The sequence below is a fragment of the Durio zibethinus genome, chromosome 8, assembly GCF_047325235.1.
Source record: "Durio zibethinus cultivar Kanyao isolate XHJ-2024 chromosome 8, ASM4732523v1, whole genome shotgun sequence".
In the NCBI taxonomy this organism is placed as follows: domain Eukaryota; kingdom Viridiplantae; phylum Streptophyta; class Magnoliopsida; order Malvales; family Malvaceae; genus Durio; species Durio zibethinus.
In genome coordinates this window covers 3,009,659-3,028,035 of record NC_143169.1, presented here as the reverse complement: position 1 = coordinate 3,028,035, position 18,377 = coordinate 3,009,659, and the positions used below count along the sequence as shown (strand labels likewise).

The 18,377-nt window shown below is 51.1% G+C and overlaps 43 non-coding genes across 43 annotated transcripts; all 43 read left to right on the top strand.

Moving 5' to 3' along the window:
* The first annotated feature begins 60 nt into the window (after positions 1-60).
* LOC149517098 (5S ribosomal RNA) lies at positions 61-179 on the top strand. The gene has a single exon (XR_016344484.1). It is a non-coding gene; the product is annotated as a 5S ribosomal RNA (ribosomal RNA).
* Positions 180-491: 312 nt separating this feature from the next.
* Positions 492-610, top strand: LOC149517097 (5S ribosomal RNA). Its single transcript, XR_016344483.1, has one exon. It is a non-coding gene; the product is annotated as a 5S ribosomal RNA (ribosomal RNA).
* A 312-nt stretch (positions 611-922) lies between these two features.
* On the top strand, positions 923-1,041 carry LOC149517096 (5S ribosomal RNA). The gene has a single exon (XR_016344830.1). It is a non-coding gene; the product is annotated as a 5S ribosomal RNA (ribosomal RNA).
* A 312-nt stretch (positions 1,042-1,353) lies between these two features.
* On the top strand, positions 1,354-1,472 carry LOC149517095 (5S ribosomal RNA). Its single transcript, XR_016344289.1, has one exon. It is a non-coding gene; the product is annotated as a 5S ribosomal RNA (ribosomal RNA).
* Positions 1,473-1,784: 312 nt separating this feature from the next.
* Positions 1,785-1,903, top strand: LOC149517094 (5S ribosomal RNA). Its single transcript, XR_016344291.1, has one exon. It is a non-coding gene; the product is annotated as a 5S ribosomal RNA (ribosomal RNA).
* A 312-nt stretch (positions 1,904-2,215) lies between these two features.
* LOC149517093 (5S ribosomal RNA) lies at positions 2,216-2,334 on the top strand. Its single transcript, XR_016344482.1, has one exon. It is a non-coding gene; the product is annotated as a 5S ribosomal RNA (ribosomal RNA).
* Positions 2,335-2,646: 312 nt separating this feature from the next.
* Positions 2,647-2,765, top strand: LOC149517092 (5S ribosomal RNA). Its single transcript, XR_016344481.1, has one exon. It is a non-coding gene; the product is annotated as a 5S ribosomal RNA (ribosomal RNA).
* Positions 2,766-3,077: 312 nt separating this feature from the next.
* On the top strand, positions 3,078-3,196 carry LOC149517091 (5S ribosomal RNA). The gene has a single exon (XR_016344480.1). It is a non-coding gene; the product is annotated as a 5S ribosomal RNA (ribosomal RNA).
* A 311-nt stretch (positions 3,197-3,507) lies between these two features.
* On the top strand, positions 3,508-3,626 carry LOC149517090 (5S ribosomal RNA). Its single transcript, XR_016344479.1, has one exon. It is a non-coding gene; the product is annotated as a 5S ribosomal RNA (ribosomal RNA).
* A 312-nt stretch (positions 3,627-3,938) lies between these two features.
* Positions 3,939-4,057, top strand: LOC149517089 (5S ribosomal RNA). The gene has a single exon (XR_016344296.1). It is a non-coding gene; the product is annotated as a 5S ribosomal RNA (ribosomal RNA).
* A 312-nt stretch (positions 4,058-4,369) lies between these two features.
* On the top strand, positions 4,370-4,488 carry LOC149517088 (5S ribosomal RNA). The gene has a single exon (XR_016344290.1). It is a non-coding gene; the product is annotated as a 5S ribosomal RNA (ribosomal RNA).
* Positions 4,489-4,800: 312 nt separating this feature from the next.
* On the top strand, positions 4,801-4,919 carry LOC149517087 (5S ribosomal RNA). The gene has a single exon (XR_016344864.1). It is a non-coding gene; the product is annotated as a 5S ribosomal RNA (ribosomal RNA).
* Positions 4,920-5,231: 312 nt separating this feature from the next.
* Positions 5,232-5,350, top strand: LOC149517086 (5S ribosomal RNA). The gene has a single exon (XR_016344863.1). It is a non-coding gene; the product is annotated as a 5S ribosomal RNA (ribosomal RNA).
* Positions 5,351-5,662: 312 nt separating this feature from the next.
* On the top strand, positions 5,663-5,781 carry LOC149517085 (5S ribosomal RNA). Its single transcript, XR_016344477.1, has one exon. It is a non-coding gene; the product is annotated as a 5S ribosomal RNA (ribosomal RNA).
* Positions 5,782-6,093: 312 nt separating this feature from the next.
* Positions 6,094-6,212, top strand: LOC149517084 (5S ribosomal RNA). The gene has a single exon (XR_016344862.1). It is a non-coding gene; the product is annotated as a 5S ribosomal RNA (ribosomal RNA).
* A 312-nt stretch (positions 6,213-6,524) lies between these two features.
* On the top strand, positions 6,525-6,643 carry LOC149517083 (5S ribosomal RNA). Its single transcript, XR_016344292.1, has one exon. It is a non-coding gene; the product is annotated as a 5S ribosomal RNA (ribosomal RNA).
* Positions 6,644-6,955: 312 nt separating this feature from the next.
* On the top strand, positions 6,956-7,074 carry LOC149517082 (5S ribosomal RNA). The gene has a single exon (XR_016344295.1). It is a non-coding gene; the product is annotated as a 5S ribosomal RNA (ribosomal RNA).
* Positions 7,075-7,386: 312 nt separating this feature from the next.
* LOC149517081 (5S ribosomal RNA) lies at positions 7,387-7,505 on the top strand. Its single transcript, XR_016344300.1, has one exon. It is a non-coding gene; the product is annotated as a 5S ribosomal RNA (ribosomal RNA).
* A 312-nt stretch (positions 7,506-7,817) lies between these two features.
* LOC149517080 (5S ribosomal RNA) lies at positions 7,818-7,936 on the top strand. The gene has a single exon (XR_016344861.1). It is a non-coding gene; the product is annotated as a 5S ribosomal RNA (ribosomal RNA).
* A 312-nt stretch (positions 7,937-8,248) lies between these two features.
* Positions 8,249-8,367, top strand: LOC149517079 (5S ribosomal RNA). Its single transcript, XR_016344316.1, has one exon. It is a non-coding gene; the product is annotated as a 5S ribosomal RNA (ribosomal RNA).
* A 312-nt stretch (positions 8,368-8,679) lies between these two features.
* On the top strand, positions 8,680-8,798 carry LOC149517078 (5S ribosomal RNA). The gene has a single exon (XR_016344860.1). It is a non-coding gene; the product is annotated as a 5S ribosomal RNA (ribosomal RNA).
* Positions 8,799-9,110: 312 nt separating this feature from the next.
* Positions 9,111-9,229, top strand: LOC149517077 (5S ribosomal RNA). Its single transcript, XR_016344858.1, has one exon. It is a non-coding gene; the product is annotated as a 5S ribosomal RNA (ribosomal RNA).
* A 312-nt stretch (positions 9,230-9,541) lies between these two features.
* On the top strand, positions 9,542-9,660 carry LOC149517076 (5S ribosomal RNA). Its single transcript, XR_016344857.1, has one exon. It is a non-coding gene; the product is annotated as a 5S ribosomal RNA (ribosomal RNA).
* Positions 9,661-9,972: 312 nt separating this feature from the next.
* Positions 9,973-10,091, top strand: LOC149517075 (5S ribosomal RNA). Its single transcript, XR_016344856.1, has one exon. It is a non-coding gene; the product is annotated as a 5S ribosomal RNA (ribosomal RNA).
* A 312-nt stretch (positions 10,092-10,403) lies between these two features.
* LOC149517074 (5S ribosomal RNA) lies at positions 10,404-10,522 on the top strand. Its single transcript, XR_016344307.1, has one exon. It is a non-coding gene; the product is annotated as a 5S ribosomal RNA (ribosomal RNA).
* Positions 10,523-10,834: 312 nt separating this feature from the next.
* LOC149517073 (5S ribosomal RNA) lies at positions 10,835-10,953 on the top strand. The gene has a single exon (XR_016344476.1). It is a non-coding gene; the product is annotated as a 5S ribosomal RNA (ribosomal RNA).
* A 312-nt stretch (positions 10,954-11,265) lies between these two features.
* LOC149517072 (5S ribosomal RNA) lies at positions 11,266-11,384 on the top strand. The gene has a single exon (XR_016344855.1). It is a non-coding gene; the product is annotated as a 5S ribosomal RNA (ribosomal RNA).
* Positions 11,385-11,696: 312 nt separating this feature from the next.
* On the top strand, positions 11,697-11,815 carry LOC149517071 (5S ribosomal RNA). The gene has a single exon (XR_016344326.1). It is a non-coding gene; the product is annotated as a 5S ribosomal RNA (ribosomal RNA).
* Positions 11,816-12,127: 312 nt separating this feature from the next.
* On the top strand, positions 12,128-12,246 carry LOC149517070 (5S ribosomal RNA). Its single transcript, XR_016344854.1, has one exon. It is a non-coding gene; the product is annotated as a 5S ribosomal RNA (ribosomal RNA).
* A 312-nt stretch (positions 12,247-12,558) lies between these two features.
* Positions 12,559-12,677, top strand: LOC149517069 (5S ribosomal RNA). Its single transcript, XR_016344306.1, has one exon. It is a non-coding gene; the product is annotated as a 5S ribosomal RNA (ribosomal RNA).
* Positions 12,678-12,989: 312 nt separating this feature from the next.
* LOC149517068 (5S ribosomal RNA) lies at positions 12,990-13,108 on the top strand. Its single transcript, XR_016344475.1, has one exon. It is a non-coding gene; the product is annotated as a 5S ribosomal RNA (ribosomal RNA).
* Positions 13,109-13,420: 312 nt separating this feature from the next.
* On the top strand, positions 13,421-13,539 carry LOC149517067 (5S ribosomal RNA). The gene has a single exon (XR_016344853.1). It is a non-coding gene; the product is annotated as a 5S ribosomal RNA (ribosomal RNA).
* A 312-nt stretch (positions 13,540-13,851) lies between these two features.
* On the top strand, positions 13,852-13,970 carry LOC149517066 (5S ribosomal RNA). The gene has a single exon (XR_016344852.1). It is a non-coding gene; the product is annotated as a 5S ribosomal RNA (ribosomal RNA).
* Positions 13,971-14,282: 312 nt separating this feature from the next.
* LOC149517065 (5S ribosomal RNA) lies at positions 14,283-14,401 on the top strand. The gene has a single exon (XR_016344851.1). It is a non-coding gene; the product is annotated as a 5S ribosomal RNA (ribosomal RNA).
* A 312-nt stretch (positions 14,402-14,713) lies between these two features.
* LOC149517064 (5S ribosomal RNA) lies at positions 14,714-14,832 on the top strand. Its single transcript, XR_016344325.1, has one exon. It is a non-coding gene; the product is annotated as a 5S ribosomal RNA (ribosomal RNA).
* A 312-nt stretch (positions 14,833-15,144) lies between these two features.
* Positions 15,145-15,263, top strand: LOC149517063 (5S ribosomal RNA). Its single transcript, XR_016344850.1, has one exon. It is a non-coding gene; the product is annotated as a 5S ribosomal RNA (ribosomal RNA).
* Positions 15,264-15,575: 312 nt separating this feature from the next.
* LOC149517062 (5S ribosomal RNA) lies at positions 15,576-15,694 on the top strand. Its single transcript, XR_016344304.1, has one exon. It is a non-coding gene; the product is annotated as a 5S ribosomal RNA (ribosomal RNA).
* Positions 15,695-16,006: 312 nt separating this feature from the next.
* On the top strand, positions 16,007-16,125 carry LOC149517061 (5S ribosomal RNA). Its single transcript, XR_016344474.1, has one exon. It is a non-coding gene; the product is annotated as a 5S ribosomal RNA (ribosomal RNA).
* Positions 16,126-16,437: 312 nt separating this feature from the next.
* On the top strand, positions 16,438-16,556 carry LOC149517060 (5S ribosomal RNA). Its single transcript, XR_016344849.1, has one exon. It is a non-coding gene; the product is annotated as a 5S ribosomal RNA (ribosomal RNA).
* A 312-nt stretch (positions 16,557-16,868) lies between these two features.
* Positions 16,869-16,987, top strand: LOC149517059 (5S ribosomal RNA). Its single transcript, XR_016344324.1, has one exon. It is a non-coding gene; the product is annotated as a 5S ribosomal RNA (ribosomal RNA).
* A 312-nt stretch (positions 16,988-17,299) lies between these two features.
* On the top strand, positions 17,300-17,418 carry LOC149517058 (5S ribosomal RNA). Its single transcript, XR_016344302.1, has one exon. It is a non-coding gene; the product is annotated as a 5S ribosomal RNA (ribosomal RNA).
* A 312-nt stretch (positions 17,419-17,730) lies between these two features.
* On the top strand, positions 17,731-17,849 carry LOC149517057 (5S ribosomal RNA). Its single transcript, XR_016344818.1, has one exon. It is a non-coding gene; the product is annotated as a 5S ribosomal RNA (ribosomal RNA).
* A 312-nt stretch (positions 17,850-18,161) lies between these two features.
* On the top strand, positions 18,162-18,280 carry LOC149517056 (5S ribosomal RNA). Its single transcript, XR_016344473.1, has one exon. It is a non-coding gene; the product is annotated as a 5S ribosomal RNA (ribosomal RNA).
* Positions 18,281-18,377: the final 97 nt, after the last annotated feature.

The following is an 18,377-nucleotide window of genomic DNA, read 5'->3' as shown; positions in this document are numbered from 1 at the left end:
ACACGTCGAGCAACGCACGGGAAAGGAAGGGTCGGATACATAATTTGCGCAAGAAGTGACGGGTGCGATCATACCAGCACTAAAGCACCGGATCCCATCAGAACTCCGCAGTTAAGCGTGCTTGGGCGAGAGTAGTACTAGGATGGGTGACCTCCTGGGAAGTCCTCGTGTTGCACTCCTCGTTCTTTTTAATTTTCGGTATTCTTCCGTCGTTTATTGCCGTGCAGGCACTTGGGCTTGTTCGTTGATTGCCGTTCGCAGCACCTCACGTTCTTTTTAGTTTTTGGTATCCGTCCGTCGCAATTACTGCATACTTAATCGTTTGCTCGCCGATTACCGTTCGCGGCGATTAATCGATGACGGGTTGAGAAATCGATGAACCCCCTCTTCTTGGCGTATTGCGTAATCTTTTGGACGGGGGCTCGCGTGTGACACGTCGAGCAACGCACGGGAAAGGAAGGGTCGGATACATAATTTGCGCAAGAACTGACGGGTGCGATCATACCAGCACTAAAGCACCGGATCCCATCAGAACTCCGCAGTTAAGCGTGCTTGGGCGAGAGTAGTACTAGGATGGGTGACCTCCTGGGAAGTCCTCGTGTTGCACTCCTCGTTCTTTTTAATTTTCGGTATTCTTCCGTCGTTTATTGCCGTGCGGGCACTTGGGCTTGTTCGTTGATTGCCGTTCGCAGCACCTCACGTTCTTTTTAGTTTTTGGTATCCGTCCGTCGCAATTACTGCATACTTAATCGTTTGCTCGCCGATTACCGTTCGCGGCGATTAATCGATGACGGGTTGAGAAATCGATGAACCCCCTCTTCTTGGCGTATTGCGTAATCTTTTGGACGGGGGCTCGCGTGTGACACGTCGAGCAACGCACGGGAAAGGAAGGGTCGGATACATAATTTGCGCAAGAAGTGACGGGTGCGATCATACCAGCACTAAAGCACCGGATCCCATCAGAACTCCGCAGTTAAGCGTGCTTGGGCGAGAATAGTACTAGGATGGGTGACCTCCTGGGAAGTCCTCGTGTTGCACTCCTCGTTCTTTTTAATTTTCGGTATTCTTCCGTCGTTTATTGCCGTGCGGGCACTTGGGCTTGTTCGTTGATTGCCGTTCGCAGCACCTCACGTTCTTTTTAGTTTTTGGTATCCGTCCGTCGCAATTACTGCATACTTAATCGTTTGCTCGCCGATTACCGTTCGCGGCGATTAATCGATGACGGGTTGAGAAATCGATGAACCCCCTCTTCTTGGCGTATTGCGTAATCTTTTGGACGGGGGCTCGCGTGTGACACGTCGAGCAACGCACGGGAAAGGAAGGGTCTTATACATAATTTGCGCAAGAAGTGACGGGTGCGATCATACCAGCACTAAAGCACCGGATCCCATCAGAACTCCGCAGTTAAGCGTGCTTGGGCGAGAGTGGTACTAGGATGGGTGACCTCCTGGGAAGTCCTCGTGTTGCACTCCTCGTTCTTTTTAATTTTCGGTATTCTTCCGTCGTTTATTGCCGTGCAGGCACTTGGGCTTGTTCGTTGATTGCCGTTCGCAGCACCTCACGTTCTTTTTAGTTTTTGGTATCCGTCCGTCGCAATTACTGCATACTTAATCGTTTGCTCGCCGATTACCGTTCGCGGCGATTAATCGATGACGGGTTGAGAAATCGATGAACCCCCTCTTCTTGGCGTATTGCGTAATCTTTTGGACGGGGGCTCGCGTGTGACACGTCGAGCAACGCACGGGAAAGGAAGGGTCGGATACATAATTTGCGCAAGAAGTGACGGGTGCGATCATACCAGCACTAAAGCACCGGATCCCATCAGAACTCCGCAGTTAAGCGCGCTTGGGCGAGAGTAGTACTAGGATGGGTGACCTCCTGGGAAGTCCTCGTGTTGCACTCCTCGTTCTTTTTAATTTTCGGTATTCTTCCGTCGTTTATTGCCGTGCGGGCACTTGGGCTTGTTCGTTGATTGCCGTTCGCAGCACCTCACGTTCTTTTTAGTTTTTGGTATCCGTCCGTCGCAATTACTGCATACTTAATCGTTTGCTCGCCGATTACCGTTCGCGGCGATTAATCGATGACGGGTTGAGAAATCGATGAACCCCCTCTTCTTGGCGTATTGCGTAATCTTTTGGACGGGGGCTCGCGTGTGACACGTCGAGCAACGCACGGGAAAGGAAGGGTCGGATACATAATTTGCGCAAGAAGTGACGGGTGCGATCATACCAGCACTAAAGCACCGGATCCCATCAGAACTCCGCAGTTAAGCGTGCTTGGGCGAGAGTAGTACTAGGATGGGTGACCTCCTGGGAAGTCCTCGTGTTGCACTCCTCGTTCTTTTTAATTTTCGGTATTCTTCCGTCGTTTATTGCCGTGCGGGCACTTGGGCTTGTTCGTTGATTGCCGTTCGCAGCACCTCACGTTCTTTTTAGTTTTTGGTATCCGTCCGTCGCAATTACTGCATACTTAATCGTTTGCTCGCCGATTACCGTTCGCGGCGATTAATCGATGACGGGTTGAGAAATCGATGAACCCCCTCTTCTTGGCGTATTGCGTAATCTTTTGGACGGGGGCTCGCGTGTGACACGTCGAGCAACGCACGGGAAAGGAAGGGTCGGATACATAATTTGCGCAAAAAGTGACGGGTGCGATCATACCAGCACTAAAGCACCGGATCCCATCAGAACTCCGCAGTTAAGCGTGCTTGGGCGAGAGTAGTACTAGGATGGGTGACCTCCTGGGAAGTCCTCGTGTTGCACTCCTCGTTCTTTTTAATTTTCGGTATTCTTCCGTCGTTTATTGCCGTGCGGGCACTTGGGCTTGTTCGTTGATTGCCGTTCGCAGCACCTCACGTTCTTTTTAGTTTTTGGTATCCGTCCGTCGCAATTACTGCATACTTAATCGTTTGCTCGCCGATTACCGTTCGCGGCGATTAATCGATGACGGGTTGAGAAATCGATGAACCCCCTCTTCTTGGCGTATTGCGTAATCTTTTGGACGGGGGCTCGCGTGTGACACGTCGAGCAACGCACGGGAAAGGAAGGGTCGGATACATAATTTGCGCAAGAAGTGACGGGTGCGATCATACCAGCACTAAAGCACCGGATCCCATCAGAACTCCGCAGTTAAGCGTGCTTGGGCGAGAGTAGTACTAGGATGGGTGACCTCCTGGGAAGTCCTCGTGTTGCACTCCTCGTTCTTTTTAATTTTCGGTATTCTTCCGTCGTTTATTGCCGTGCGGGCACTTGGGCTTGTTCGTTGATTGCCGTTCGCAGCACCTCACGTTTTTTTAGTTTTTGGTATCCGTCCGTCGCAATTACTGCATACTTAATCGTTTGCTCGCCGATTACCGTTCGCGGCGATTAATCGATGACGGGTTGAGAAATCGATGAACCCCCTCTTCTTGGCGTATTGCGTAATCTTTTGGACGGGGGCTCGCGTGTGACACGTCGAGCAACGCACGGGAAAGGAAGGGTCGGATACATAATTTGCGCAAGAAGTGACGGGTGCGATCATACCAGCACTAAAGCACCGGATCCCATCAGAACTCCGCAGTTAAGCGTGCTTGGGCGAGAGTAGTACTAGGATGGGTGACCTCCTGGGAAGTCCTCGTGTTGCACTCCTCGTTCTTTTTAATTTTCGGTATTCTTCCGTCGTTTATTGCCGTGCAGGCACTTGGGCTTGTTCGTTGATTGCCGTTCGCAGCACCTCACGTTCTTTTTAGTTTTTGGTATCCGTCCGTCGCAATTACTGCATACTTAATCGTTTGCTCGCCGATTACCGTTCGCGGCGATTAATCGATGACGGGTTGAGAAATCGATGAACCCCCTCTTCTTGGCGTATTGCGTAATCTTTTGGACGGGGGCTCGCGTGTGACACGTCGAGCAACGCACGGGAAAGGAAGGGTCGGATACATAATTTGCGCAAGAAGTGACGGGTGCGATCATACCAGCACTAAAGCATCGGATCCCATCAGAACTCCGCAGTTAAGCGTGCTTGGGCGAGAGTAGTACTAGGATGGGTGACCTCCTGGGAAGTCCTCGTGTTGCACTCCTCGTTCTTTTTAATTTTCGGTATTCTTCCGTCGTTTATTGCCGTGCAGGCACTTGGGCTTGTTCGTTGATTGCCGTTCGCAGCACCTCACGTTCTTTTTAGTTTTTGGTATCCGTCCGTCGCAATTACTGCATACTTAATCGTTTGCTCGCCGATTACCGTTCGCGGCGATTAATCGATGACGGGTTGAGAAATCGATGAACCCCCTCTTCTTGGCGTATTGCGTAATCTTTTGGACGGGGGCTCGCGTGTGACACGTCGAGCAACGCACGGGAAAGGAAGGGTCGGATACATAATTTGCGCAAGAAGTGACGGGTGCGATCATACCAGCATTAAAGCACCGGATCCCATCGGAACTCCGCAGTTAAGCGTGCTTGGGCGAGAGTAGTACTAGGATGGGTGACCTCCTGGGAAGTCCTCGTGTTGCACTCCTCGTTCTTTTTAATTTTCGGTATTCTTCCGTCGTTTATTGCCGTGCAGGCACTTGGGCTTGTTCGTTGATTGCCGTTCGCAGCACCTCACGTTCTTTTTAGTTTTTGGTATCCGTCCGTCGCAATTACTGCATACTTAATCGTTTGCTCGCCGATTACCGTTCGCGGCGATTAATCGATGACGGGTTGAGAAATCGATGAACCCCCTCTTCTTGGCGTATTGCGTAATCTTTTGGACGGGGGCTCGCGTGTGACACGTCGAGCAACGCACGGGAAAGGAAGGGTCGGATACATAATTTGCGCAAGAAGTGACGGGTGCGATCATACCAGCACTAAAGCACCGGATCCCATCGGAACTCCGCAGTTAAGCGTGCTTGGGCGAGAGTAGTACTAGGATGGGTGACCTCCTGGGAAGTCCTCGTGTTGCACTCCTCGTTCTTTTTAATTTTCGGTATTCTTCCGTCGTTTATTGCCGTGCAGGCACTTGGGCTTGTTCGTTGATTGCCGTTCGCAGCACCTCACGTTCTTTTTAGTTTTTGGTATCCGTCCGTCGCAATTACTGCATACTTAATCGTTTGCTCGCCGATTACCGTTCGCGGCGATTAATCGATGACGGGTTGAGAAATCGATGAACCCCCTCTTCTTGGCGTATTGCGTAATCTTTTGGACGGGGGCTCGCGTGTGACACGTCGAGCAACGCACGGGAAAGGAAGGGTCGGATACATAATTTGCGCAAGAAGTGACGGGTGCGATCATACCAGCACTAAAGCACCGGATCCCATCGGAACTCCGCAGTTAAGCGTGCTTGGGCGAGAGTAGTACTAGGATGGGTGACCTCCTGGGAAGTCCTCGTGTTGCACTCCTCGTTCTTTTTAATTTTCGGTATTCTTCCGTCGTTTATTGCCGTGCAGGCACTTGGGCTTGTTCGTTGATTGCCGTTCGCAGCACCTCACGTTCTTTTTAGTTTTTGGTATCCGTCCGTCGCAATTACTGCATACTTAATCGTTTGCTCGCCGATTACCGTTCGCGGCGATTAATCGATGACGGGTTGAGAAATCGATGAACCCCCTCTTCTTGGCGTATTGCGTAATCTTTTGGACGGGGGCTCGCGTGTGACACGTCGAGCAACGCACGGGAAAGGAAGGGTCGGATACATAATTTGCGCAAGAACTGACGGGTGCGATCATACCAGCACTAAAGCACCGGATCCCATCAGAACTCCGCAGTTAAGCGTGCTTGGGCGAGAGTAGTACTAGGATGGGTGACCTCCTGGGAAGTCCTCGTGTTGCACTCCTCGTTCTTTTTAATTTTCGGTATTCTTCCGTCGTTTATTGCCGTGCAGGCACTTGGGCTTGTTCGTTGATTGCCGTTCGCAGCACCTCACGTTCTTTTTAGTTTTTGGTATCCGTCCGTCGCAATTACTGCATACTTAATCGTTTGCTCGCCGATTACCGTTCGCGGCGATTAATCGATGACGGGTTGAGAAATCGATGAACCCCCTCTTCTTGGCGTATTGCGTAATCTTTTGGACGGGGGCTCGCGTGTGACACGTCGAGCAACGCACGGGAAAGGAAGGGTCGGATACATAATTTGCGCAAGAAGTGACGGGTGCGATCATACCAGCACTAAAGCACCGGATCCCATCGGAACTCCGCAGTTAAGCGTGCTTGGGCGAGAGTAGTACTAGGATGGGTGACCTCCTGGGAAGTCCTCGTGTTGCACTCCTCGTTCTTTTTAATTTTCGGTATTCTTCCGTCGTTTATTGCCGTGCAGGCACTTGGGCTTGTTCGTTGATTGCCGTTCGCAGCACCTCACGTTCTTTTTAGTTTTTGGTATCCGTCCGTCGCAATTACTGCATACTTAATCGTTTGCTCGCCGATTACCGTTCGCGGTGATTAATCGATGACGGGTTGAGAAATCGATGAACCCCCTCTTCTTGGCGTATTGCGTAATCTTTTGGACGGGGGCTCGCGTGTGACACGTCGAGCAACGCACGGGAAAGGAAGGGTCGGATACATAATTTGCGCAAGAAGTGATGGGTGCGATCATACCAGCACTAAAGCACCGGATCCCATCAGAACTTCGCAGTTAAGCGTGCTTGGGCGAGAGTAGTACTAGGATGGGTGACCTCCTGGGAAGTCCTCGTGTTGCACTCCTCGTTCTTTTTAATTTTCGGTATTCTTCCGTCGTTTATTGCCGTGCAGGCACTTGGGCTTGTTCGTTGATTGCCGTTCGCAGCACCTCACGTTCTTTTTAGTTTTTGGTATCCGTCCGTCGCAATTACTGCATACTTAATCGTTTGCTCGCCGATTACCGTTCGCGGCGATTAATCGATGACGGGTTGAGAAATCGATGAACCCCCTCTTCTTGGCGTATTGCGTAATCTTTTGGACGGGGGCTCGCGTGTGACACGTCGAGCAACGCACGGGAAAGGAAGGGTCGGATACATAATTTGCGCAAGAAGTGACGGGTGCGATCATACCAGCACTAAAGCATCGGATCCCATCAGAACTCCGCAGTTAAGCGTGCTTGGGCGAGAGTAGTACTAGGATGGGTGACCTCCTGGGAAGTCCTCGTGTTGCACTCCTCGTTCTTTTTAATTTTCGGTATTCTTCCATCGTTTATTGTCGTGCAGGCACTTGGGCTTGTTCGTTGATTGCCGTTCGCAGCACCTCACGTTCTTTTTAGTTTTTGGTATCCGTCCGTCGCAATTACTGCATACTTAATCGTTTGCTCGCCGATTACCGTTCGCGGCGATTAATCGATGACGGGTTGAGAAATCGATGAACCCCCTCTTCTTGGCGTATTGCGTAATCTTTTGGACGGGGGCTCGCGTGTGACACGTCGAGCAACGCACGGGAAAGGAAGGGTCGGATACATAATTTGCGCAAGAAGTGACGGGTGCGATCATACCAGCACTAAAGCACCGGATCCCATCGGAACTCCGCAGTTAAGCGTGCTTGGGCGAGAGTAGTATTAGGATGGGTGACCTCCTGGGAAGTCCTCGTGTTGCACTCCTCGTTCTTTTTAATTTTCGGTATTCTTCCGTCGTTTATTGCCGTGCAGGCACTTGGGCTTGTTCGTTGATTGCCGTTCGCAGCACCTCACGTTCTTTTTAGTTTTTGGTATCCGTCCGTCGCAATTACTGCATACTTAATCGTTTGCTCGCCGATTACCGTTCGCGGCGATTAATCGATGACGGGTTGAGAAATCGATGAACCCCCTCTTCTTGGCGTATTGCGTAATCTTTTGGACGGGGGCTCGCGTGTGACACGTCGAGCAACGCACGGGAAAGGAAGGGTCGGATACATAATTTGCGCAAGAACTGACGGGTGCGATCATACCAGCACTAAAGCACCGGATCCCATCGGAACTCCGCAGTTAAGCGTGCTTGGGCGAGAGTAGTACTAGGATGGGTGACCTCCTGGGAAGTCCTCGTGTTGCACTCCTCGTTCTTTTTAATTTTCGGTATTCTTCCGTCGTTTATTGCCGTGCAGGCACTTGGGCTTGTTCGTTGATTGCCGTTCGCAGCACCTCACGTTCTTTTTAGTTTTTGGTATCCGTCCGTCGCAATTACTGCATACTTAATCGTTTGCTCGCCGATTACCGTTCGCGGCGATTAATCGATGACGGGTTGAGAAATCGATGAACCCCCTCTTCTTGGCGTATTGCGTAATCTTTTGGACGGGGGCTCGCGTGTGACACGTCGAGCAACGCACGGGAAAGGAAGGGTCGGATACATAATTTGCGCAAGAACTGACGGGTGCGATCATACCAGCACTAAAGCACCGGATCCCATCGGAACTCCGCACTTAAGCGTGCTTGGGCGAGAGTAGTACTAGGATGGGTGACCTCCTGGGAAGTCCTCGTGTTGCACTCCTCGTTCTTTTTAATTTTCGGTATTCTTCCGTCGTTTATTGCCGTGCAGGCACTTGGGCTTGTTCGTTGATTGCCGTTCGCAGCACCTCACGTTCTTTTTAGTTTTTGGTATCCGTCCGTCGCAATTACTGCATACTTAATCGTTTGCTCGCCGATTACCGTTCGCGGCGATTAATCGATGACGGGTTGAGAAATCGATGAACCCCCTCTTCTTGGCGTATTGCGTAATCTTTTGGACGGGGGCTCGCGTGTGACACGTCGAGCAACGCACGGGAAAGGAAGGGTCGGATACATAATTTGCGCAAGAAGTGACGGGTGCGATCATACCAGCACTAAAGCACCGGATCCCATCGGAACTCCGCAGTTAAGCGTGCTTGGGCGAGAGTAGTACTAGGATGGGTGACCTCCTGGGAAGTCCTCGTGTTGCACTCCTCGTTCTTTTTAATTTTCGGTATTCTTCCGTCGTTTATTGCCGTGCAGGCACTTGGGCTTGTTCGTTGATTGCCGTTCGCAGCACCTCACGTTCTTTTTAGTTTTTGGTATCCGTCCGTCGCAATTACTGCATACTTAATCGTTTGCTCGCCGATTACCGTTCGCGGCGATTAATCGATGACGGGTTGAGAAATCGATGAACCCCCTCTTCTTGGCGTATTGCGTAATCTTTTGGACGGGGGCTCGCGTGTGACACGTCGAGCAACGCACGGGAAAGGAAGGGTCGGATACATAATTTGCGCAAGAAGTGACGGGTGCGATCATACCAGCACTAAAGCACCGGATCCCATCGGAACTCCGCAGTTAAGCGTGCTTGGGCGAGAGTAGTACTAGGATGGGTGACCTCCTGGGAAGTCCTCGTGTTGCACTCCTCGTTCTTTTTAATTTTCGGTATTCTTCCGTCGTTTATTGCCGTGCAGGCACTTGGGCTTGTTCGTTGATTGCCGTTCGCAGCACCTCACGTTCTTTTTAGTTTTTGGTATCCGTCCGTCGCAATTACTGCATACTTAATCGTTTGCTCGCCGATTACCGTTCGCGGCGATTAATCGATGACGGGTTGAGAAATCGATGAACCCCCTCTTCTTGGCGTATTGCGTAATCTTTTGGACGGGGGCTCGCGTGTGACACGTCGAGCAACGCACGGGAAAGGAAGGGTCGGATACATAATTTGCGCAAGAAGTGACGGGTGCGATCATACCAGCACTAAAGCACCGGATCCCATCGGAACTCCGCAGTTAAGCGTGCTTGGGCGAGAGTAGTACTAGGATGGGTGACCTCCTGGGAAGTCCTCGTGTTGCACTCCTCGTTCTTTTTAATTTTCGGTATTCTTCCGTCGTTTATTGCCGTGCAGGCACTTGGGCTTGTTCGTTGATTGCCGTTCGCAGCACCTCACGTTCTTTTTAGTTTTTGGTATCCGTCCGTCGCAATTACTGCATACTTAATCGTTTGCTCGCCGATTACCGTTCGCGGCGATTAATCGATGACGGGTTGAGAAATCGATGAACCCCCTCTTCTTGGCGTATTGCGTAATCTTTTGGACGGGGGCTCGCGTGTGACACGTCGAGCAACGCACGGGAAAGGAAGGGTCGGATACATAATTTGCGCAAGAACTGACGGGTGCGATCATACCAGCACTAAAGCACCGGATCCCATCGGAACTCCGCAGTTAAGCGTGCTTGGGCGAGAGTAGTACTAGGATGGGTGACCTCCTGGGAAGTCCTCGTGTTGCACTCCTCGTTCTTTTTAATTTTCGGTATTCTTCCGTCGTTTATTGCCGTGCAGGCACTTGGGCTTGTTCGTTGATTGCCGTTCGCAGCACCTCACGTTCTTTTTAGTTTTTGGTATCCGTCCGTCGCAATTACTGCATACTTAATCGTTTGCTCGCCGATTACCGTTCGCGGCGATTAATCGATGACGGGTTGAGAAATCGATGAACCCCCTCTTCTTGGCGTATTGCGTAATCTTTTGGACGGGGGCTCGCGTGTGACACGTCGAGCAACGCACGGGAAAGGAAGGGTCGGATACATAATTTGCGCAAGAACTGACGGGTGCGATCATACCAGCACTAAAGCACCGGATCCCATCGGAACTTCGCAGTTAAGCGTGCTTGGGCGAGAGTAGTACTAGGATGGGTGACCTCCTGGGAAGTCCTCGTGTTGCACTCCTCGTTCTTTTTAATTTTCGGTATTCTTCCGTCGTTTATTGCCGTGCAGGCACTTGGGCTTGTTCGTTGATTGCCGTTCGCAGCACCTCACGTTCTTTTTAGTTTTTGGTATCCGTCCGTCGCAATTACTGCATACTTAATCGTTTGCTCGCCGATTACCGTTCGCGGCGATTAATCGATGACGGGTTGAGAAATCGATGAACCCCCTCTTCTTGGCGTATTGCGTAATCTTTTGGACGGGGGCTCGCGTGTGACACGTCGAGCAACGCACGGGAAAGGAAGGGTCGGATACATAATTTGCGCAAGAAGTGACGGGTGCGATCATACCAGCACTAAAGCACCGGATCCCATCAGAACTCCGCAGTTAAGCGTGCTTGGGCGAGAGTAGTACTAGGATGGGTGACCTCCTGGGAAGTCCTCGTGTTGCACTCCTCGTTCTTTTTAATTTTCGGTATTCTTCCGTCGTTTATTGCCGTGCAGGCACTTGGGCTTGTTCGTTGATTGCCGTTCGCAGCACCTCACGTTCTTTTTAGTTTTTGGTATCCGTCCGTCGTAATTACTGCATACTTAATCGTTTGCTCGCCGATTACCGTTCGCGGCGATTAATCGATGACGGGTTGAGAAATCGATGAACCCCCTCTTCTTGGCGTATTGCGTAATCTTTTGGACGGGGGCTCGCGTGTGACACGTCGAGCAACGCACGGGAAAGGAAGGGTCGGATACATAATTTGCGCAAAAAGTGACGGGTGCGATCATACCAGCACTAAAGCACCGGATCCCATCGGAACTCCGCAGTTAAGCGTGCTTGGGCGAGAGTAGTACTAGGATGGGTGACCTCCTGGGAAGTCCTCGTGTTGCACTCCTCGTTCTTTTTAATTTTCGGTATTCTTCCGTTGTTTATTGCCGTGCAGGCACTTGGGCTTGTTCGTTGATTGCCGTTCGCAGCACCTCACGTTCTTTTTAGTTTTTGGTATCCGTCCGTCGCAATTACTGCATACTTAATCGTTTGCTCGCCGATTACCGTTCGCGGCGATTAATCGATGACGGGTTGAGAAATCGATGAACCCCCTCTTCTTGGCGTATTGCGTAATCTTTTGGTCGGGGGCTCGCGTGTGACACGTCGAGCAACGCACGGGAAAGGAAGGGTCGGATACATAATTTGCGCAAGAAGTGACGGGTGCGATCATACCAGCACTAAAGCGCCGGATCCCATCAGAACTCCGCAGTTAAGCGTGCTTAGGCGAGAGTAGTACTAGGATGGGTGACCTCCTGGGAAGTCCTCTTGTTGCACTCCTCGTTCTTTTTAATTTTCGGTATTCTTCCGTCGTTTATTGCCGTGCAGGCACTTGGGCTTGTTCGTTGATTGCCGTTCGCAGCACCTCACGTTCTTTTTAGTTTTTGGTATCCGTCCGTCGCAATTACTGCATACTTAATCGTTTGCTCGCCGATTACCGTTCGCGGCGATTAATCGATGACGGGTTGAGAAATCGATGAACCCCCTCTTCTTGGCGTATTGCGTAATCTTTTGGACGGGGGCTCGCGTGTGACACGTCGAGCAACGCACGGGAAAGGAAGGGTCGGATACATAATTTGCGCAAGAACTGACGGGTGCGATCATACCAGCACTAAAGCACCGGATCCCATCGGAACTCCGCAGTTAAGCGTGCTTGGGCGAGAGTAGTACTAGGATGGGTGACCTCCTGGGAAGTCCTCGTGTTGCACTCCTCGTTCTTTTTAATTTTCGGTATTCTTCCGTCGTTTATTGCCGTGCAGGCACTTGGGCTTGTTCGTTGATTGCCGTTCGCAGCACCTCACGTTCTTTTTAGTTTTTGGTATCCGTCCGTCGCAATTACTGCATACTTAATCGTTTGCTCGCCGATTACCGTTCGCGGCGATTAATCGATGACGGGTTGAGAAATCGATGAACCCCCTCTTCTTGGCGTATTGCGTAATCTTTTGGACGGGGGCTCGCGTGTGACACGTCGAGCAACGCACGGGAAAGGAAGGGTCGGATACATAATTTGCGCAAGAACTGACGGGTGCGATCATACCAGCACTAAAGCACCGGATCCCATCGGAACTTCGCAGTTAAGCGTGCTTGGGCGAGAGTAGTACTAGGATGGGTGACCTCCTGGGAAGTCCTCGTGTTGCACTCCTCGTTCTTTTTAATTTTCGGTATTCTTCCGTCGTTTATTGCCGTGCAGGCACTTGGGCTTGTTCGTTGATTGCCGTTCGCAGCACCTCACGTTCTTTTTAGTTTTTGGTATCCGTCCGTCGCAATTACTGCATACTTAATCGTTTGCTCGCCGATTACCGTTCGCGGCGATTAATCGATGACGGGTTGAGAAATCGATGAACCCCCTCTTCTTGGCGTATTGCGTAATCTTTTGGACGGGGGCTCGCGTGTGACACGTCGAGCAACGCACGGGAAAGGAAGGGTCGGATACATAATTTGCGCAAGAAGTGACGGGTGCGATCATACCAGCACTAAAGCACCGGATCCCATCAGAACTCCGCAGTTAAGCGTGCTTGGGCGAGAGTAGTACTAGGATGGGTGACCTCCTGGGAAGTCCTCGTGTTGCACTCCTCGTTCTTTTTAATTTTCGGTATTCTTCCGTCGTTTATTGCCGTGCAGGCACTTGGGCTTGTTCGTTGATTGCCGTTCGCAGCACCTCACGTTCTTTTTAGTTTTTGGTATCCGTCCGTCGCAATTACTGCATACTTAATCGTTTGCTCGCCGATTACCGTTCGCGGCGATTAATCGATGACGGGTTGAGAAATCGATGAACCCCCTCTTCTTGGCGTATTGCGTAATCTTTTGGACGGGGGCTCGCGTGTGACACGTCGAGCAACGCACGGGAAAGGAAGGGTCGGATACATAATTTGCGCAAGAAGTGACGGGTGCGATCATACCAGCACTAAAGCACCGGATCCCATCGGAACTCCGCAGTTAAGCGTGCTTGGGCGAGAGTAGTACTAGGATGGGTGACCTCCTGGGAAGTCCTCGTGTTGCACTCCTCGTTCTTTTTAATTTTCGGTATTCTTCCGTCGTTTATTGCCGTGCAGGCACTTGGGCTTGTTCGTTGATTGCCGTTCGCAGCACCTCACGTTCTTTTTAGTTTTTGGTATCCGTCCGTCGCAATTACTGCATACTTAATCGTTTGCTCGCCGATTACCGTTCGCGGCGATTAATCGATGACGGGTTGAGAAATCGATGAACCCCCTCTTCTTGGCGTATTGCGTAATCTTTTGGACGGGGGCTCGCGTGTGACACGTCGAGCAACGCACGGGAAAGGAAGGGTCGGATACATAATTTGCGCAAGAAGTGACGGGTGCGATCATACCAGCACTAAAGCACCGGATCCCATCGGAACTCCGCAGTTAAGCGTGCTTGGGCGAGAGTAGTACTAGGATGGGTGACCTCCTGGGAAGTCCTCGTGTTGCACTCCTCGTTCTTTTTAATTTTCGGTATTCTTCCGTCGTTTATTGTCGTGCAGGCACTTGGGCTTGTTCGTTGATTGCCGTTCGCAGCACCTCACGTTCTTTTTAGTTTTTGGTATCCGTCCGTCGCAATTACTGCATACTTAATCGTTTGCTCGCCGATTACCGTTCGCGGCGATTAATCGATGACGGGTTGAGAAATCGATGAACCCCCTCTTCTTGGCGTATTGCGTAATCTTTTGGACGGGGGCTCGCGTGTGACACGTCGAGCAACGCACGGGAAAGGAAGGGTCGGATACATAATTTGCGCAAGAAGTGACGGGTGCGATCATACCAGCACTAAAGCACCGGATCCCATCGGAACTCCGCAGTTAAGCGTGCTTGGGCGAGAGTAGTACTAGGATGGGTGACCTCCTGGGAAGTCCTCGTGTTGCACTCCTCGTTCTTTTTAATTTTCGGTATTCTTCCGTCGTTTATTGCCGTGCAGGCACTTGGGCTTGTTCGTTGATTGCCGTTCGCAGCACCTCACGTTCTTTTTAGTTTTTGGTATCCGTCCGTCGCAATTACTGCATACTTAATCGTTTGCTCGCCGATTACCGTTCGCGGCGATTAATCGATGACGGGTTGAGAAATCGATGAACCCCCTCTTCTTGGCGTATTGCGTAATCTTTTGGTCGGGGGCTCGCGTGTGACACGTCGAGCAACGCACGGGAAAGGAAGGGTCGGATACATAATTTGCGCAAGAAGTGACGGGTGCGATCATACCAGCACTAAAGCGCCGGATCCCATCAGAACTCCGCAGTTAAGCGTGCTTAGGCGAGAGTAGTACTAGGATGGGTGACCTCCTGGGAAGTCCTCTTGTTGCACTCCTCGTTCTTTTTAATTTTCGGTATTCTTCCGTCGTTTATTGCCGTGCAGGCACTTGGGCTTGTTCGTTGATTGCCGTTCGCAGCACCTCACGTTCTTTTTAGTTTTTGGTATCCGTCCGTCGCAATTACTGCATACTTAATCGTTTGCTCGCCGATTACCGTTCGCGGCGATTAATCGATGACGGGTTGAGAAATCGATGAACCCCCTCTTCTTGGCGTATTGCGTAATCTTTTGGACGGGGGCTCGCGTGTGACACGTCGAGCAACGCACGGGAAAGGAAGGGTCGGATACATAATTTGCGCAAGAACTGACGGGTGCGATCATACCAGCACTAAAGCACCGGATCCCATCGGAACTCCGCAGTTAAGCGTGCTTGGGCGAGAGTAGTACTAGGATGGGTGACCTCCTGGGAAGTCCTCGTGTTGCACTCCTCGTTCTTTTTAATTTTCGGTATTCTTCCGTCGTTTATTGCCGTGCAGGCACTTGGGCTTGTTCGTTGATTGCCGTTCGCAGCACCTCACGTTCTTTTTAGTTTTTGGTATCCGTCCGTCGCAATTACTGCATACTTAATCGTTTGCTCGCCGATTACCGTTCGCGGCGATTAATCGATGACGGGTTGAGAAATCGATGAACCCCCTCTTCTTGGCGTATTGCGTAATCTTTTGGACGGGGGCTCGCGTGTGACACGTCGAGCAACGCACGGGAAAGGAAGGGTCGGATACATAATTTGCGCAAGAACTGACGGGTGCGATCATACCAGCACTAAAGCACCGGATCCCATCGGAACTTCGCAGTTAAGCGTGCTTGGGCGAGAGTAGTACTAGGATGGGTGACCTCCTGGGAAGTCCTCGTGTTGCACTCCTCGTTCTTTTTAATTTTCGGTATTCTTCCGTCGTTTATTGCCGTGCAGGCACTTGGGCTTGTTCGTTGATTGCCGTTCGCAGCACCTCACGTTCTTTTTAGTTTTTGGTATCCGTCCGTCGCAATTACTGCATACTTAATCGTTTGCTCGCCGATTACCGTTCGCGGCGATTAATCGATGACGGGTTGAGAAATCGATGAACCCCCTCTTCTTGGCGTATTGCGTAATCTTTTGGACGGGGGCTCGCGTGTGACACGTCGAGCAACGCACGGGAAAGGAAGGGTCGGATACATAATTTGCGCAAGAAGTGACGGGTGCGATCATACCAGCACTAAAGCACCGGATCCCATCAGAACTCCGCAGTTAAGCGTGCTTGGGCGAGAGTAGTACTAGGATGGGTGACCTCCTGGGAAGTCCTCGTGTTGCACTCCTCGTTCTTTTTAATTTTCGGTATTCTTCCGTCGTTTATTGCCGTGCAGGCACTTGGGCTTGTTCGTTGATTGCCGTTCGCAGCACCTCACGTTCTTTTTAGTTTTTGGTATCCGTCCGTCGTAATTACTGCATACTTAATCGTTTGCTCGCCGATTACCGTTCGCGGCGATTAATCGATGACGGGTTGAGAAATCGATGAACCCCCTCTTCTTGGCGTATTGCGTAATCTTTTGGACGGGGGCTCGCGTGTGACACGTCGAGCAACGCACGGGAAAGGAAGGGTCGGATACATAATTTGCGCAAAAAGTGACGGGTGCGATCATACCAGCACTAAAGCACCGGATCCCATCGGAACTCCGCAGTTAAGCGTGCTTGGGCGAGAGTAGTACTAGGATGGGTGACCTCCTGGGAAGTCCTCGTGTTGCACTCCTCGTTCTTTTTAATTTTCGGTATTCTTCCGTTGTTTATTGCCGTGCAGGCACTTGGGCTTGTTCGTTGATTGCCGTTCGCAGCACCTCACGTTCTTTTTAGTTTTTGGTATCCGTCCGTCGCAATTACTGCATACTTAATCGTTTGCTCGCCGATTACCGTTCGCGGCGATTAATCGATGACGGGTTGAGAAATCGATGAACCCCCTCTTCTTGGCGTATTGCGTAATCTTTTGGTCGGGGGCTCGCGTGTGACACGTCGAGCAACGCACGGGAAAGGAAGGGTCGGATACATAATTTGCGCAAGAAGTGACGGGTGCGATCATACCAGCACTAAAGCGCCGGATCCCATCAGAACTCCGCAGTTAAGCGTGCTTAGGCGAGAGTAGTACTAGGATGGGTGACCTCCTGGGAAGTCCTCTTGTTGCACTCCTCGTTCTTTTTAATTTTCGGTATTCTTCCGTCGTTTATTGCCGTGCAGGCACTTGGGCTTGTTCGTTGATTGCCGTTCGCAGCACCTCACGTTCTTTTTAGTTTTTGGTATCCGTCCGTCGCAATTACTGCATACTTAATCGTTTGCTCGCCGATTACCGTTCGCGGCGATTAATCGATGACGGGTTGAGAAATCGATGAACCCCCTCTTCTTGGCGTATTGCGTAATCTTTTGGACGGGGGCTCGCGTGTGACACGTCGAGCAACGCACGGGAAAGGAAGGGTCGGATACATAATTTGCGCAAGAAGTGACGGGTGCGATCATACCAGCACTAAAGCACCGGATCCAATCAGAACTCCGCAGTTAAGCGTGCTTGGGCGAGAGTAGTACTAGGATGGGTGACCTCCTGGGAAGTCCTCGTGTTGCACTCCTCGTTCTTTTTAATTTTCGGTATTCTTCCGTCGTTTATTGCCGTGCAGGCACTTGGGCTTGTTCGTTGATTGCCGTTCGCAGCACCTCACGTTCTTTTTAGTTTTTGGTATCCGTCCGTCGCAATTACTGCATACTTAATCGTTTGCTCGCCGATTACCGTTCGCGGCGATTAATCGATGACGGGTTGAGAAATCGATGAACCCCCTCTTCTTGGCGTATTGCGTAATCTTTTGGACGGGGGCTCGCGTGTGACACGTCGAGCAACGCACGGGAAAGGAAGGGTCGGATACATAATTTGCGCAAGAAGTGACGGGTGCGATCATACCAGCACTAAAGCACCGGATCCCATCAGAACTCCGTAGTTAAGCGTGCTTGGGCGAGAGTAGTACTAGGATGGGTGACCTCCTGGGAAGTCCTCGTGTTGCACTCCTCGTTCTTTTTAATTTTCGGTATTCTTCCGTCGTTTATTGCCGTGCAGGCACTTGGGCTTGTTCGTTGATTGCCGTTCGCAGCACCTCACGTTCTTTTTAGTTTTTGGTATCCGTCCGTCGCAATTACTGCATACTTAATCGTTTGCTCGCCGATTACCGTTCGCGGCGATTAATCGATGACGGGTTGAGAAATCGATGAACCCCCTCTTCTTGGCGTATTGCGTAATCTTTTGGACGGGGGCTCGCGTGTGACACGTCGAGCAACGCACGGGAAAGGAAGGGTCGGATACATAATTTGCGCAAGAAGTGACGGGTGCGATCATACCAGCACTAAAGCACCGGATCCCATCAGAACTCCGCAGTTAAGCGTGCTTGGGCGAGAGTAGTACTAGGATGGGTGACCTCCTGGGAAGTCCTCGTGTTGCACTCCTCGTTCTTTTTAATTTTCGGTATTCTTCCGTCGTTTATTGCCGTGCAGGCACTTGGGCTTGTTCGTTGATTGCCGTTCGCAGCACCTCACGTTCTTT